Here is a 9114-nt window from a genome sequence, read left to right as displayed (position 1 = left end):
TAGTAATATTGAAAGGTGGGAGTCAGACACAAGGGAAGAGTTACAATGGGAAATTTTCACTTTCTTTCAGGCAGTGTCTTTTAGCTTAGCCTTCCTTCTTAGCTTTATTTCAGGAGGAGAAATTGGGCTATATAGTTTGCTGCTTCTGTTTTTACAAACATCTTTTCTATACAAATGAAAAGCAAGTCTGTTAGGTGTCTACATTGGAAAAGACTAATCAATTCGGTCAAATAGGATATTGATTTTATTCCCCTCACCAAACTGTGTTTGTTTTTACCCATTCAATTTGGTTTTTGGCACACTGCAGAAGCTGCTTGAGTCAGTAAGTATGACTATTAATTTCAGAGAGGAGGTGAATTACTGATGAAGTCCTTTAGGCCTGTGTGTGTGTGTGTGTGTGTGTGTGTGTGTGTGTGTGTGTGTTTGGTGGGGTGGTTAGAAACTTCAAAGGAATTGCATTATAATAAAGCCCTTGTACCTCATCCTCAGATGCACGCTTATCCCATCCATCTGATAACTGTGAACTGCCTTTAGAATATCTTTCCTGGGATGCTCAATATTTCTCCTTTCCTAGGAATCATAACATACTCTGCATAAATTTACCTTTAAAGTGCTTTCACCTCTCAATCTATGCTTTTAAAACAAAAGAAAACAAAACCCATGAAACCGGATTTGGAGTGGCCTGTGCTGCTATGCTGCATGTCCATCAGGGGTGCAGAGATTTCCAGGAAGGATTAACTCATAGCAGTTCAGCCTGGTAAAAAAGGAGACAGTTTGGCTCCAATCCCCTGACAAGCAGCGGACAGATGGGTGTGGTAGCAACGCACTCTCCTGATTGGCTGTTCTCAAAATGATCCCAGGCCTGAGTTGTTCTGCTGGGGCCCAAATTGATCTCCACATGTTAGAGAAGTGCCTCCTTGAAATGCCTAGTCCAAACTTCAGCAAAGTTATTTGATTACCCATAGCATGACGCTTGACTGTTTTCATAATTGGCATTTGCTTTGTAACAGATTTAAAAAGCTTCAGATTAGAAGAAGCTAAATTTTTTACAAATGTTTGACAAACCAGCTCTCTTAAGCCAAGACACTCGCTCCTTGTATAAGTTTAAAATGATGTAAATAAAAAGTTAAATGCACATACCTAAGGAAAGGACCAGAAACTCCAGAACTGTAGTGAAGTTCTATCTACATATCATCTACTATTTAGAGTAAGAGACTGCTATTTGCACACACTGGGCACTTTTCATCCCTTTCTGCATTTAATGACTACAAAAAATACCCTGGACCTAATAATATTTGCATTGTACAGTTGAGGGAAGATGAAACTTAAGGAAGAATAAATAACAGTAACCACAAATATAAAATATTTCTTCCTTTGGCGATCCCAAGAAAGAAAAAATTATATTTGATCGTTATACTTTAACCATGCTGCAATTAAAAGCTAGAAAAGGCTGAGAAACAAATATTAGTTGTAAATGCATAATTTAGGGCATATAATTTTTGCAGGCTTTTCTGTTACATTGAAATATAGTTAAATATCTAAGTGGGTTCTAAGAGAACATCTGTGCTGACATAGATCTGGTCTCTATCACAAAAATTATGTTTAATGTAGAAAAGAACTTGGCTAATGAAAATAAAATTCACAAATATAAACTCATAAAAAGGACTTAAAATCTACCAATTTTTAATAAGAAAAAATAAAACCAGCATGTTAACCAAAAATGGCCATAAAAGACTTTTCCAATGCCACTTAAGCATTAAATTGTAGATAGAGAGAAGTACGAGTTACCTCTGTCAGGGATGGCAATGTGACAGTGAAAGTGAGGATGAAGTTGAGATCATAGGTCTGGGATGTGATGTCTGAGACTGGCGTTGTCCTACTGGGCAGTTGTTAGGTGGGGATGGTGGTCTTGTAGATTTATTTATTTGTTACCTAGCAAAGCTATGTTGAAGAAATTTCCAGTAGCAGTTCAAAAGGTAAAATTCAGAGAGAGTATAGCTTTCCATTGGTGAAGTGGATGTTGTATTTTCAAAAATATAAACTACAAATAAATATTATATTTAGCCAATATATTATATTTAGCCAATTTGCTACTGTATCCTTCCTCCACCAGGTTCAAATAAAGGAACCAGTGTTACCTTCTTTGCTTTGGGGTGAAGGAATTGTGGAGTGTGGAAAGAATTGCTTCAAACAATAAAAGTATGGTGTTAAATAATCCAGACACATTTTAAGGATTTTAGTTTTCTTGAATTAGGGATCTTCTACCCCTCTCTTCTTCTAAAAACAAAAGAAATAAACAAACAACAACCAACAACAAAAAGAAAAAGAAATACACCATATTTTAACATTAACATTAAAAGATTTATCTAAATAAAGTTCAGAAGAGAAATAAGATAATTTTTAAAAGAAAGAGAGAATAATAATTTCAAAAGTTAATGCATTTCAATGACATGTCCTGGAACAAGGGCTTGTTGAAGGAGACACATCAGACATACCAGATAGATGCTGTCACTGCAGAACTGTGACTGGCTGAAGGGGAGAAGGGTGTAGGCCTTTTCTAGAATAGAGCTCACAAAAACCATAATGGATGTCCCACAAATAACCTACTGGATTTTTAATCCATGTTCATTTATAAGTAGTTTTGTTTTAAATTTTTTTCAAAAAAAGAAAACTTAAAAATTTAAATACATGTAGTAAATAAAAGAACACCTTTTTGAGACCTAATGTAAGACCACCAGCGTTGTTTGCTTAGGACTTCACGTTCTGAGGTAACTTCAGACAAAACATCAAAGCCCTAGGCTGACAGTGAACTAAGTCAGACTCAGCACAGATTATTTGAAGTGCCCCCTGCTGACTTCCGAATGACACTAACATCTCAAAAAAGCTATTTCAAGAGGCTTCTGACAGAATTGACTTGAGTAATCATTAAGCTCTGTTATTACTTGAGGTTTTCTTGTTTATTTTGTTAAATTATATATAACATGAAGGAAAGTATTGTTCTTGTTACCTCTTTGGTACTTCCCACTGCACCTAACTGTGCTGGGAAGTTAAGAGGTTCTTGGTCAATAGTTGTTGGGTGAATTAATAACACTGAGTAATGGGGCGCCTGTGTGGCTTAGTCGGTTAAGCGTCCGACTTTCGCTTAGGTCATGATCTCGCGGTTCGTGGGTTTGAGCCCTGCATCGGGCTCTGTGCTGACTGCCAGCTCAGAGCCTGGAGCCTATTTTGGAGTCTGTATCTCCCTCTCTCTCTGACCCTGTCTCTCTCTCTCTCTCTCCTAGAAATAAATAAAAATATTTAAAAAAAAACAACAACACTGAGTAAAAGATGATCCAAGTGCTAAATGGGAGAGAAAGCAAGATATTTTTCTATTTTTAATTTTTACTTAATTTTGTAGTTATGTAATGCATTGTGTTAATTTAGTCTAGTTAGGCCAAAATTATTTGGGTTAGGGAAATGAAGGACAACTTTATCTGATTGGAGCTTTCTGCTGGCCTCATATATTTTTCTTCTTCCTTTTAATTAACCTTTTACTTAAAAAGGTAATGTATTCTTGATCAAAATAACACCACAAAAGACAAAAAATTTAAAGCAGCCCGAAAGTGTGTGCAACAAAATCTTTCTCTGACCTCATAGTTTTAGTATTCTAGCCTTCTTTTTTTTTTTTTTTTTATTTATTTCTGAAAGAGAGAGAGAGACAGCATTAGCATGGTAGGGTCAGAGAGAGAGGGAGATACAGAATCTGAAACAGGCTCCAGGCTCTGAGCTAGCTGTCAGCACAGAGCCTGATGCAGGGCTCGAACCCATGAACCATGAGATCATGTCCTGAGCCAAAGCCCAATGCTTAACCGACTGAGCCACCCAGGAGCCTCCAGTATTCTAGTCTTCTTAAAGCAACTACCTGTAGTAGTTCCCTTTCTTGTTTACCTTTCTAGAAAAGTCTATGTATTTACAAACATAAATGTGTATATATAGTGTGTTTTATTCATCTACAAATTCACATCTTTTTACAGTAATATGAGAATACCATAAGTACTGTTTTGCAATTTATCTTTTGATTTAATATGTGACTTAGAGATGAGCTTATGAAGAAGAACTCTCTTAAAAAAATGTAATGGCCATGTAAGTTTTCCTTATATGGTTGTACCATCATTTATTAAACCAAGCATTAATAGTAGTTATTAGATCTTTTGATAATATAAGCTAGGCTATAATGAACAAAGACAAACTCTTCAAAATTATTGAGTCAAAAAGTATGAATATTTATCATCTTAATAAGTAAAGCAACTTATCCTCTAATGAAACTCACAAATTTATATTCCTACCTACAGTGTAGGAGAGTTGAGTGATTGTGGAAATTCCAGCCATCACTGTATATTACTGAATTACTTAATCTCTAGCAACCTGGAATGTGAAAAATGGTTTCTTGTTTTAATTTTTATTTTAAATAATAACAGCTAGCTCTCATATAGCACTTGGTATATGTGCCATTCTAAGAGCTTTACATATATAACTAATGTAATATAAAATACCTATATTACGATATGTCATGTATCATATATTACATCCATTTAAGATATACAATTAAATTGTTTTTAGTATGTTCACAGAGTTGTGTGAACATGACCAATTTTAGTACATTTTATTCATGTCCAAATAAGGTCTGTACCCATTAACTGCCATTCCCCTCTCCTCCCTCCCCCAGTCCCAACCTCTAAGCTACTTTCTGTGTCTAAAGTTTTACCTATTCTAGATATTTTACAAAAATGAAATCACACAATATGTGGTTTTTGTGGCTGGCTTTTTTCATTTAGTATAATATTTTCAAGGTTCATTCATGTTGAAACATGAATAAGTACTTCATTCTTTTTCATCGGTAAATAACATTTCACTCTATGTATATAACATATTTTATTTATCCATGTATCAGTTATTGAATACTTGAGTTCCCACTTTTTGGCCATTATGAGTAATGCTGCTAATACACATTCAAGTACAAGTTTAGTGTGAGCAGTATGTTTTTAATTCTCTTGGGTATACATGGAGGAGTAGAATTACCAGGTCATATGGTAACTAACTCTATTTCTAAGCCTTTGAAGGACTCCATATTATTAAGTAGCTCCTTCTTTACTGAGTCTCCCAGATTTCTTTCTGAGAATTTGTTATGAGAGTTGTTATTCCCTCTGAATGTTGCAAAATTGTATTTGTTAATTGAGTATTAAACATACAATATGATGTTATTTAGTGTCTATTTATTGCATAAGATTGTACCCTCACAAAGCTGAGGGTGAAATCTCAATCATAACTTCTGTTTCCTTAGCAGTAAACATAGAATTGGGTACCAACATAAGTAATCAAGCATTTATATGAACAAATGATTGAATAGAGAAAGGAAGGAAAAGTTTAAAAGACAAAAATTAGTACATACCGAGTCATTCATATTTATCTTAAAATTTACTTTCTAGTTTCTTTGGCAAAATAGTTAAGTAAACAATCCAGAATTAAAAAGATAAATTAAAACCTTTGAAGTCTTAAGCTTATGGGTTACTGAACATGACAGTATAATGCCATTCACAAATGAAGTAAAGGGAAATGCAAATAAGAACCAAATTGAGGATCAAGATCTGGGCTTGTATTGTCATAAATATTTGCAATTATATGGTAGTGCTTTCTACTTTTATTACATGACATATATGTTATAGCAACCAATATAATTTTATAAGTGATTTTTTCTCCTACTTGTATTGATATTTTAGCATAAAACTAACCTTGCCATTTTTATGATTTTTTGTCTTCACTAGTAGAGTATTATTTTATCAAAAATTATGTATATGTTGTCCAGTACATACTAGGTATTTATCCAAATAATACAAAAATTCTGATTCAAAAGTAGCACATGCATCCCAATGTTTATAGCAACACCATTAACAATAGTCAAATTATGTAAAGAGCCTAAATGTTCATCAACTGATGAATGGATAAAAAAGATGTAGTATATATTATATATGTAATGAAATATTACGCAGCAATCAAAAAGAATGAAATCTTGCCATTTGCAACAATGTAGATGGACTAGAATGTATTTTGCTAAGCAAAATAAGTCAGAGAAAGACATGTATTATATGATTTCACTCATATGTGGAATTTAAGAAACAGATAAACCTAGGAAAAGGGGAAGAAAAATAAGAAAAGAGAGGGAGGCAAATGATAAGAGACGCTTAATCAAATACAAGAAGAAACTGAGGGCTGCTGGAAGAATGTTGAGTGGAGGGATGGGCTAAATGGGTGATGGGCATTAAGGAGGGCACTTGTTGGGATGAGCACTGGGTGTTATATGTAAGTGATGAATCACTAAATTCTACTGCTGAAACCATTTATTATACTATATGTTAACTAACTTAGATTTACATTTAAAAAATAAATTAAAAAATAAAAAATAAAGGAAAAAATTATAATATAGGGGCACCTGACTGGCTCAGTCAGAAGAGCATGTAATTCTTGATGTTGGGGTTGTAAGTTCAGGCCCCATGCTGGGTGTAGAGATTACTTAAAAAAAAAAAAACTTTTTAAGAAAGGACTATAAAATAATTTATCAGCTGCTGTTCTATTAGTCTTTAGCTTACAGTTCCCTTGTTTGTGAAGCTAAAATAAATAAAATTGGGGTAAAAAAATATGTATATGTTACTCAGTATCAATTCCAATACCTTTTGTTCAAGATATGTAAACAGTCTAATAATAATACATTGTGAGAAATGTGAACAGTCTTACTATTATAAAGGCTAAGGCATCATAGTCAGAATTGAGAATTTGCTTAGATCTGGACAATACTCAAAGAGCCACCAGGAAAGTCGCCACACAGAATTGCTCTTTGGGATTATTTCTAAAAGCTTTATTCTCTGACTTCACACATCAGTTGCCATATGTCCTCTCACTACAGAGTTTTAATTGACCCTTGTCCAAAATTCTGCACAGCCATCCTAAGCCTGCCGCACACACCCTACCCTAGATGCACTCTTTGGACTATTTCAAGCTACAGGTCAACCCAGTTGACTTATTACCTAAGAGCATTGAAAGAGGGCATAAAAATCTGCCAGGACCTTGAGTCCACATTATTAAGGGTTTCCTCTAGAGGCCTTGAACCCATTTTGTCTGCTTGACTGGCCAGGAGGAAATAGGCAGTCTCATTAACTCAGTCCTGCCTGAAGGCAGACTTTTCCATCTTGGACTTCAGCTGTAGTAGATTTAGTGAAAAGTTCCAAGGAAAGCAAATCTCATTAGATCTTGATAGAGAAGATTGAGAATAGGTGCAAAGTCCACAGTGAAAGGAGAGGAGACACAAAAGTGGGAACTCTGGGCCTATTCCTGGCTGCTAGGATCCTGGCACAGAGATCACTGTGGCATCAGCAGTCTCAGCTGGAATGCTCTATTCACTCAAGAACTGTGAATCCTTATGTGTAATGTGCTGAAACTGACTTATATCAGCTTGCCACTAAGAGAGTATTTACACCACAGAAATTGGCAAATAGTACAATCTAAGTTTTTTAGTTTTATTTTTGTTTTTCCCCAAGAGAGTAGGCTAAATATTTACCAATACAACACTATTCCTACCCTAAAATGCCTGCATGTAAAACCAGGGTTCTCTGGGTGCCCGAGTGACTCAGTCAGTTAAGCCTCAGACTTTGGCTCAGGTCATGGTCTCTGAGTTCAAGCTCTCAATAGGATTCTGTGCTGACAGCTTAGAGCCTGGATCCTGCTTCAGATGCTATGTCTCCCTTCCTCTCTGCCCCTCATCCACTTGCTCTCTGTCTCTCTAACTCTCTCAAAAATTAAAAAAAAAAAAAATTAAAAAGTAGGTTCTCAACCAAGAGTGATTTTGGCCAACAAGTGACATTTGGCAATGTATGGGGACATTTTGCGTTGTCAGAAGGAAGCTGGCTGGGGAGGTGTTACTGCCATCTAGTGGGTAGAAGCCAGAAATGCTTCTTTATACAATCCCACATAACAAAGACTAATCCAGCCCAAAATGTCAGTAATTTTGACACTTGGTGTAAACCTTGAAAAAATAGAGCTTCCGGATATAATATGTTCATTATTATGCTCGTTAAGATTCACATGGATTCCCAGTGGTAGAACTGACTAGGATATCCCTGTAATTATTCTCTCCTTCCTCATTTAAAGGCTCACGGAGCCACCTTCAATTATTGCTAGTGTTAGTTATGTTTAAAACTGAAACTTGCAGGTGCTTCACACCTGAAATGTTGTTGTCTCTTCTGCATCATTCATACCTACAATATGGCAGCCCTGCCCACTTCCCAGTGACTTGTATCTCATTGCCTTTTTCTACCAACCCCGTGACATTCTGCTACCTGTAACCACCCCTACTACTATCTTTAAAAAAAGATACAGATTTATTGGGATATAATTTACATACCATACCATTTATCTATTTAAAATAACAATTGAATGTCTTTTAGCATATTCACAAGTTTCCATGACTATTACCACAATCGATTTTAGAACATTTCCATCATCTAACAAACAAACCTCAAACCTATAAGCAGTCAATCCCAATTTCCCCCCAAGCTCTTCATTCCTAGAAAATCACAAATATACTTTTGATTTCTATAGATTTGCCTATTCTCAATATTTAATATGAATTGAATTATATAACATATAGTTTTGTCATCATGTTAAATCATGTGTCAGTACTTCATTCGTTTTTTATGACACATAATATTCCATTGTGTGGCTGTGCCACATTTTATTTATTCATTTATTTTATTTATCCATTTATCAGTTAATGGGCATTTGGATTGTTTCAACTTTTTTTGGCTATTTTGAATGCTGCTGCTATAAACAGCCATGGATACAAGTTTTTGTATGGACATGCATGTGTTTTTACCTACGAGTAGAATTGTTGAGTCAAATGGTAACCCTGTGTTTAATCAGTTGAGGAACTGCCAGATAACTTCCCAAAGTAACTGTACCATTGTACATTCTGACTAGCTGTTTATAAGCATTCTAATTTCTCTACATCCTCACCAACACTTATTATTATCTGTCTTTTTGATTATAGACATCTTAGTTAGTGTGAAGTGTTACCTCATTGTGGTT

Source organism: Hyaena hyaena, unplaced genomic scaffold (assembly GCF_003009895.1).
Source record: "Hyaena hyaena isolate Hyena2069 unplaced genomic scaffold, ASM300989v1 scaffold_100, whole genome shotgun sequence".
Classification (NCBI taxonomy): Eukaryota; Metazoa; Chordata; class Mammalia; order Carnivora; family Hyaenidae; genus Hyaena; species Hyaena hyaena.
This window is presented reverse-complemented; position numbering follows the sequence as displayed.